Genomic DNA, 8,961 nt, shown 5'->3' on the forward strand with positions numbered 1-8,961 from the left:
ATGACTATTAAGAAGACATTTAGTCTTCATTCAATAAGTTTATAATTCTTAAACTGTTGTGCACATTTGTCATTTATAATCTTTGTCTTTTTATTTATACATCTTAAAGTTAAAATAATTGGTTTTTTGTTTGTTTATTTGTTTGTTTTTGGTGCTGGAAATCGAACCTACGGCCTCACACATGCAGTGTTCTACCACTGAGCTCTGCCCTCAGCCCTCAAAGTTAAGATACTCTTGAATCAAGAATGCAGTTAGAGGGGCTGGGGTTGTAATGGTAGAGCACTTGCCAAGCAAGTGTGAGACCCTGGGTTCGATCCTCAGCATCATGTGAAAATAACTAAAATAAAGGTATATGTCCATCTACAACTAAAAAAGATTTAAATAAAAAAAAATGCAGTTTGAGTTGGTGAGGAAAGCAGCAGAATGATATTAAGAAGCACACACGTGTTTTCCACAGTATTGGCAATTTTCTAGAAATCTGGATGGTGGGTTCACTATGGCTTATTTTATTATGCTTAATAACTTCTATTTACTATATAATTTTGCATGCATCAAATATCACATAATAAAATGCTTCAAAAGAACAACCCAATGTAATATTTTCCTTTTTAAAAGTTGCATTACAAAATAGAATTGCTCCTCCTTTCATTTAACTCTTTTTTGATTTAGATGTCCAACACATATTTGCTTAGCAGCTCTCATGTGCCAGACAAGGTTGTACCTGTGGTGGAGGCCAGAAAATATGAACATAAGAAAAACTAAATAAAACAATCTCTGCTTTCATGTGGGTTACAGTCTCGTCCTCAAGGCCAGGGACATATGAAATTCTTTGCGAGCACGATACCTCTCCGAGTCCTGGCCCAAGTAAAGAATCACAATAATGTTCACCAATGATTCTGATCATGTTTGCAGTGCCTATAGTTACTTAAAATGGGCAGAAAAATCTCCATGTTGTAATCAAACTGTACTATCATTTAAGATAGACTTCAGGGCTGGAAAAGGAGCTCTGTGGTAGAGCATCTGCCTAGCATGTGTAAGCACCTGGGTTCCATCCCCAGCATTGCTAAACAAATAAATGAAATGAACCCCAAAGACTTCGTTCAGAAACAAGTCAGTCTTACCAGATTCTAAAACACACTTGGAATGACACCTTACAGAAATAATGAAAACTGCAACAAGTTTCCAGGCAGAGGCTTGTAAATACTGTTTGGGGTCCAGGGATCCCACTGTTAAATATTCACATACAGAAAAAGTCTCAGGTTGGTCTCAGTGGTACAGCGCTTGCCTAGCATGTGGGAGGAGCTGGGTTTGATCCTCAGTACCACATAAAATAAATGAACAAATAAATAAAATAAAGGCATTGTATCCATCTACAACTAAAAAAAATTTAAAAGATTATGACATTTAAAAAAAAAGAAAAATTCTCAAATGACAGCTTTTGTTCCCTCTTTGAGCCCTTTAACATACTCATTTCATTCATAAATTTCATATGCAGTTTCAGGGCCAGCTGAATTGATGAATAACACAATGTAACATAACACAATGTAAGCTTTTAAAAAGGTAAATATTACATTGTTTTCAGTCTTTCAAAACTAAAATTTAGCAAATGCTGATGTGAATTAGAATAGTCACACAAGTGAAGAAACCCAAAGAAATCCACTGGCAACTGTTTTGAAAATACTCACTACTCATTTTCGTCAATGAAAATAAATCTTTTTTCAAGATAATAAACAAATATTGAGCTAGGTGTGATGGTGCAGGCCTGAAATCCCAGCAACTCAGAAAGCAGAAGAATAGTAAGTTCCAAGACAACTGGGCAACTTAGCAAGACCCAGTATCAAGATAAAAATTTTTAAAAGGACCGGTGTGTAGCTCAGTGGTAAAGAACCCCTTGGTTCAATCAACAAAACAAAACAAAACAAAAAAAAAAAAAAAGGAAAGAAAGAAAAGAAACCAAACATTATTGAAATATCAATAGTACTAAATCTCATGGGAAACTATTTTGTAAAATAATCTCATTAATGTATTTTGGTTCTTAATTGAATTTAGTTATATATGGCTCACAAAATTTAAAACAAGAGATTAGAACTCAAAAATATCAAAGACTAGGTTTACTGATATGGCATGTTATAGTTCGAAAATGCTTGTATTAGCAAAGCATTAGGACTCTGACCTTATTGGAAAACTAGTGCTATAATGCATTTTGCCTTTCTACTTCTCCTAGTAGAAAGGTGACCATTTTTGCTTTAGGGACTTAAGATTTCAACAAACAAACAAACAAACACGTCAAGTATTGACCTGGTTCCCATGATGCTATGTGGCTGATCTACCACATGTGAATGCCCACCTAGTTACCTGTACAGTGCAGGTAAAGCACACCCAATCATATGGTGGTAAACATCACAGTGGAGTTGGTCCTTTGTTGTTTTGCAATGCTTTTTTTTTTTTTATTTTGGCTTTAATGGAATCAGAAAGTCTACTACAGGAATTGCAGAATTACTTAAAAGTATGTGTCTTTCTGGGAGGTTTCGATGGTTTTCACAGATTCTCAAGTGTGTCTATGATTCCCCAAATTCCAAAGATCTATGACCCCAAGAGAAAGTAAATGGCACTCACATTCTGAGGGGCCTGGGCACATAGAATGGATAAATATTGGTAATGAGTCTGAATGAATACCCTTTTTCTAGAGTATCAATAAACTTTTTAGTGCTGTCACCAGAGACATGTTGTAGGGCCGGGGGTGTGACTCAGTGGTGGAGCACTTGTCTGGCATCTGCGATGTCATGGATTCCATCCCCAGCACTGAAGGGAAAAGAGAAAAAGGCTGAGTAGGAAAGATAAAGAAAAGAATACCAAAAAAAAAAAAAAAAAAAAAAAAAAATCAGGATTGAGTGACAATTATATCCAGGACATGTAGGTAAGTGGGAGGATTTTTTTGAAGGTAATTTGTTTCTAAGGGACTTCTGATCTAATTAGAATGATAAAACACATACAAAATGACGTGAACATATTAGTAAGGGAGAAAAGGTAGTCAATTACTGTGAAGGTAAAAGCCTCTGGGTAAAAAGACTTCCTAGATTTTAAGGGTTTTCTGCCATCTATAGGGTTTAATTTTTCCATCTACAATTGTGAAAATTTCCATCAACAGAGCATAGGAAAATCACTCCTCCAGCACTGAAATCACACATCTTTAAATAGGTACTAGCTCAAGAAAGGTCTTTCACTCAGGAGGAAATGTCTTGAAAATTTCCAGATCTCATTCAGGAAAGGTCCCTGGCGGGAAGCATAAGAGAATAGTCTCCTATAAGGTTTCTGAGAAATCCTGAAAGTGCCAAGCCCATTGACATTTGTACCCAGTACAGAAAAGGGTCTAGGATGCATATGATGAGACCAATATTGGACAAAAAGGCCCAGGAATTTAGTCCAGCTATGGTGACATTTCTTGCTTTTTTATTCTTTGTCTCAAACAGAGAACAAAAACACTCTCTCTTACAGAGTGGCATTTCTCACACCTTCCCCTCTTCTAATTCCATGATACAGCAAGTCAAGGTAGTGCACATCCTAAGTGCTCAATAAATACTGGCTGCTATTCATATTGTTATTGCCTTCGTGAGTCTCCCTGTCCAGTCTGTCTCTGTAAAAGTCACCTCTTACTTTGCTACATTATCCTTAAAAATATTTGGTTTGGTCAGACTCTTCTCAAAGCTCTTCAGTGGATTCCGGCATATGGGATGGTCCTGTCTTCTTGCCTGGAACACGGGGCCAAGCACTATCTAGACTTAACAAACCTGCCACTGGTCTAATTTTTCATGATGCTCCTGAATAATAAGCTAAGGTTCTTGCCCTTTCCTGACACTCTGCTCTTTTCAGTCTTTGTCTGCACTCCCAGCGTTCCCTCGGTGTGGAATGCCTTCCCTGGGTACATCCATATAGGGTGCTGATCCTCCAAGCTGGCTCAGATGCCACCTCCTCCACAAAGCTTTCTCTGATCACTCCAGCAGACTGAATTCTCCTTCTGGACTCCTGAAATACTTGTCATTTTCTCCTACCTGGAAAATCGTTACTTGGGTTCACATTCTCTCCCAACCTAAAATATGTAAATCCTTTAAAAACCAACATCCAAATTTATTTCATTTTCTATTCCCCTGGCCCCTAGTCCAGGGCCCTGCTCACAATGGATACTTGACAAATATTTATTGAATGAGTAATCAAATGCCCATAATAAAAGTTGAGAGTGGTAACAGCAGAGAGTGAAGTAAGTGCTAAGGAAGCCAAAGGAGGAAGAGTTTATTTCAGCTGACTTCACATTTGAAGTGAGCCTTTAAGGATATTAGACCTTTGTTAGCAGATGATGGAGACCAAAAGCCTAGACCAAGGAAGCAACACAAAAAGGGATGAGGGGAGCACAGATTATTTTATTTTTGGTACTGGGGATTGAACCCAGGGTGCTGGGCCACTGAGCCACACCCCCTAGCCCTTTTTATTTTGAGACGGGGTCTCGCTAAGTTGCTTAGGACCTCACTAAATTGCTGAGGATGGCCTCAAACTTGCAGTCCTTCTGCTTCAGCCTCCCAAGTTTGAGACTGCAGGCCTGTGCCACAACACCTGGCAGGAGCACAAATATTAAAGAACAATTCATGCGACTGAAATTTAAGAGTTGCAAAGGACAGTAGGTTATTAGGACTGAAAAGGCCAGATTATGGAGGACCCTAAAGGAATTCTTAGAGGAACCTGACTTAATCCTGGAGGCCATGAGAAACTACAGAGGTTGTTAACAGGGAAATGAAGCAGTCCGATGTGGTTTGTTCATTTATTGATTAGCAGTGCTGGGGCTTGAACCCAGGGCCTTTAGATGTGTTTTAGATAACGTACTCCATCAACTGGGCAAAAGGTGGAAAATAGCTGTGGTTTGAAGTTGTGTGTCCTTTGAAAATTGAAATTTTGGAACTTAAACCCCAAACTGATGGGGCCTCTGGGGAAATGATTACTCATGAGGGTTCTGTCCTCGTGAATGGGATTAATGACCTTATAAAAGAAGCTTCAGAGAGCTGCCTGGCTCTTTCATCTCTTCTGCCACATGAGGACACGGCGTTTCCCCTTTTGCCCTTCCACTTCCACAACGTGAGGATGTGACAAGGTGCTGCCTTGGAAGCAAAGAGTGAGCCGTCATCAGACCCCAAATTTGCTGGTGCCTTGACCTTGCACTTCCCAGCCACCAGAACTGTGAGAAATAAATTGGCTGTTCGTGAATGACCCAGTCTGCAGTACTTGTTATAGCAGCAGGAACAGACGAAAACACGGACCAACCAAGAGGAAGGGGAAGAGCAGCAGCGAGTTGAACCACGGTGGCTGCAGCGAGGATGGACAGGTGGAAAAGGTGAAAGCAGCAGCAAGAAAACTGCCATGAGGCCATGGCGAGGGAAAGGTTCTCAGCGTGGACTTCGTGGAGAGAATTCAGGGGATCCCTGTACTCGGAGAGAAAAATAGAACATCTTTGTTTTCACTAACCTCTAAGTGAAATGGAGCATGACATCCACTAGGAATATGGGCGACGGTCCGAGGTTTTTATCCCACCAGCAAAGTGAGACAGCATAGGAAGGGCCTGCAGGGTGTGGATACAGGTTATTTCTGCAGACAGCTGAAGCCGCCAGGGCCGGGGGGAGCACCTCACCCATCCCAACAGCCAAGTCCAGATGGACCCAATACACCTGCGTGGATCGCCAAGCTCAAAGAACCAGCATGAGGGCAACAGCTGACTGGGACTTGCAGACATGAGCTTCACTCCTTGACTCCTCAGGGAGCCGATCCAGGAACTCGACCTGTGTCCTGCCTCCCTGGTGCTACGGCACCAGTTCAGTGAAGCCTTGCTCAATGATATTGCTGCTTGCCTCTTCAAGATTTACATCCAAGACAGCAAAGCACCCAAGTCCCAGCTGTAACACTCAGGGCTAAGAATCTGCAACACCAAAACAGCTATGCTTTGCCCTTTCATGATCTTTACCTGAACAAAAGAACCGTATGTTGATTGGTGACAAAGGACCCATGGCATAAGGAAATATTTCTGTATTCTACAGTGACTTAAAGGTTTGTAAAGCCTTTATTTATTTATTTATTTATTTATTTAGCGGTGCTGGGGATTGAACCCAGGGCCTTGTGCTTGCAAGACAAGCACTCTACCAACTGAGCTATCTCCCCAGCCGCCCCCCCCCTTTTTTTTTTTTTTGCAGTGCTGGGGATTTGAACCCAGGGCCTTGTGCTTGTGAGGCAAACACTCTACCAACTGAGCTATATCCCCAGCCCCTGTAGAGCCTTTATTAGAAATAAAGATGATAAGTTGATAGGAAACTTTTAAGATATTGAAAACAAAAGCCATGTGTGAGGACTGAGAAGGAAGAGTAGTAAAGATGGATAAAGTTATCCGCTTGACTTTGGGACTTTGAGTTTTAGGTGGCAGCCTACACTTTTCTCACACAAGGGCATCCATTTTCTTGGGCCCAGTAGCCCCCAGCTAAAAGGAACCTCTATATAATAAAAGTCTTCCATTTTCTATTCTGTTCATCCTATTTTTTGCCATTGAAAACAGTCCAAAGGTGACCAGTTGTCCTGGTTTGCCGAGGGCAGAGGAACTTTTTGAACACACATGATGTTAAAACTAGGTACATCCAGTAAACTGTGATAAGCTGGTCCCTCTAAGAGCCCCCCAAATCTGGCACTGCATACTAACAAGGTTATATTAGTACTATTTTCATTAAGAAGAAAGCAATGCTACTTAAGATTTATTTTGGATATGAGTTTATTCACCTGTTCTTTCCAGAGATAGAAAAGTTTGAAGGAAAATCTTCCTCTCACAAGGTCAGACAGTACAGGCACTAAATTATTGCATTAGTAATTGCATATCAATATGTCAATAGTTCTGCAATTTACACAGTGCTGACACATTTGCAGAGCATACAATCCCCACAACTCTGAGATTTGATTCTCTTCACAACACAGAAGTAATCCAGGCTCTGGAAGACTTCTTGTGCACACAGCAAGCTAAGGGCCAACCCCTGCAGCTGCCAAACACTGAGATACTGTGTGCTCTACAGGCAGGAGGGGTTGTTGCTATATAGAGATTATGCAAAGCTGCAACTTTCTTTCTTTTGCAATGTCCATGAACTCAGTGTTCTGACATTATATTTATACACAATAAAATGGGAGTGTTCATTTTAGGCAGAAGGCACCCTATGGTAGAATGACTGTTTACCTAGATTTAAAAAAAAAAGGCATACGAGTCAGTAAATAATTGTTGAAAACTGATAAGATTATGTAACAGCAGCAATAACTTGCAAATCAAAACGTATGGCAAATGGAACAAAAACTATACTCCTAGATGCACAATCCAATCAGATAATCTACACAAGGTAGTGAGTGCCTCTTGTATTAAGTCATTAACAGAAATCGACACGCCCATTTGTGCCTGCATTGATCAATCCACAAATCCTAGATGGGGATGGAAATGGAGAAAGCCTAGATACGCAAACCAGGGCAGTCAATTACTAAGGCTTAATACACCAGAGAGGCCAGGGCAGTGCCAGTACCAGGTTTATTGGCCCCACAATTCACTCCCTCTCCCTGTAGCCATGGCAACACCCATACCTAGGCAGCTCCAGAATTCACCTTTGGATATCCACAATCCACCGAATTTGCACCTCCGCAGTTCAAATAAAACCAAGAAAGCTATCACCACCCGCTAAACTAAGGCATCCACGACCTTTTCCGTTTCCTCAATCTCTAATTCATCCAGGAAGCATACTCTTTAGTTCCACAAAAGGGTGGGTGAGTCCTACCCCACCATCTTGTCCGACAATTAAGGTTTTTTTTTTTTTTTTGGGGGGGGGGGAGGGCATCAAACATCACACATATAACAAACAACATCTGCCTAAAAAGGGCAAATAAACTGATATGATCAAAATAATTTTCTGCCCACATCTTGTAGCCTATCTATCAGGCAAGCTCAGTTTTGCTCCTGCAGGCCACTGCCTCTGGAGCCGAGAAATACTCTCCAGCACGGCTGTTTGATTTACAGTTCCAAAAAAACAAAAACCGATTCCGTGCGGGCGGGTCCGCGCACGGCGCGAGCAAGAACCATGACGTATTCGGGAGAGCTTTCCAGAAAGGCTCTCCGGCTGAAGCAAGATGCCCAGGCAGCAAATCTCATTTCTGCCTGCAGAAACTGAATCAGAGCGCACCCCCGCCCCGCCCGTGCTCGCCGAGAGAACGCAAACCAAGCAGTTTTATTAAAGCGGTAGCTAAGACCCTTCTCAGGCCCTTTCCTTCCAGTGACCATTTCTGCTCTCAGCGCCAAGCCCCGAGTGTCGCCTTCTACCCTCTCCAAGCACATCCCCGGGACCTGAGCAAAAACAACCCACCAGAAAGGAACATGAACCCCCAAACAAAACTTCTGTCGCAGAGCCTTTTTCTACTGGTCAAGGAGCGCAGGGCAGCCCCCGCACGTCTGGGGCCGTCCGCGTTGCCACTAGTAAAGATGGCGGCCGAGGCGGGGCCGCTCCCTTCGGAAGGCCGCGGGCTGCCCCGCGGGCCACGGCCCTTCACGCGGAGCCCTCCACGCCCGCCGCGGCTTGACGCATTGCAGGTGCGGCGTGGCCAATCAGGCGGCTCAACTCTTTCCGGCCAACCACTGCAGGGTCGCGCTGGCCTATCAGAGCGTCCTCGTCCAACTGAACGAGGAAAGAAGCCGCCGCAGCGCCAACTAAGCAAACGGCTGCAGAGCGCGTTGCGGGACGTGCGCGAGGCGCCGCCGTGTGCTCCTCCGCCGGGAGATATAGTGCCGCGCGCCGCGCCCCGCCCGTCGCCAGCTCTCCAGGGCTTCGAGGCGAGGCTCGCTCATTCCTACTCGCGCCGGAGCATATGCTTGACTTAGAAATAATGCTGCATTTCTGTGCCGTGGCCCGTGGCCCG

General features: G+C 43.0%; 1 long non-coding RNA gene across 3 annotated transcripts; it reads right to left on the reverse strand.

The window, feature by feature from the left end:
- Positions 1-2,459: 2,459 nt before the first annotated feature.
- LOC124977326 (uncharacterized) lies at positions 2,460-8,652 on the reverse strand. 3 transcript variants are annotated; one of them, XR_007107150.1, is made up of 4 exons: positions 8,412-8,652; positions 5,509-5,602; positions 5,026-5,144; positions 2,460-2,802 (listed from the first exon to the last, which is right to left on the reverse strand). It is a non-coding gene; the product is annotated as an uncharacterized LOC124977326 (long non-coding RNA). The 3 variants fall into 3 exon arrangements; XR_007107149.1 differs by lacking the exon at positions 5,509-5,602 and having other exon boundaries at positions 5,026-5,465; XR_007107148.1 differs by lacking the exon at positions 5,026-5,144.
- Positions 8,653-8,961: the final 309 nt, after the last annotated feature.

Source organism: Sciurus carolinensis, chromosome 2 (assembly GCF_902686445.1).
Source record: "Sciurus carolinensis chromosome 2, mSciCar1.2, whole genome shotgun sequence".
NCBI classification, from domain to species: Eukaryota; Metazoa; Chordata; class Mammalia; order Rodentia; family Sciuridae; genus Sciurus; species Sciurus carolinensis.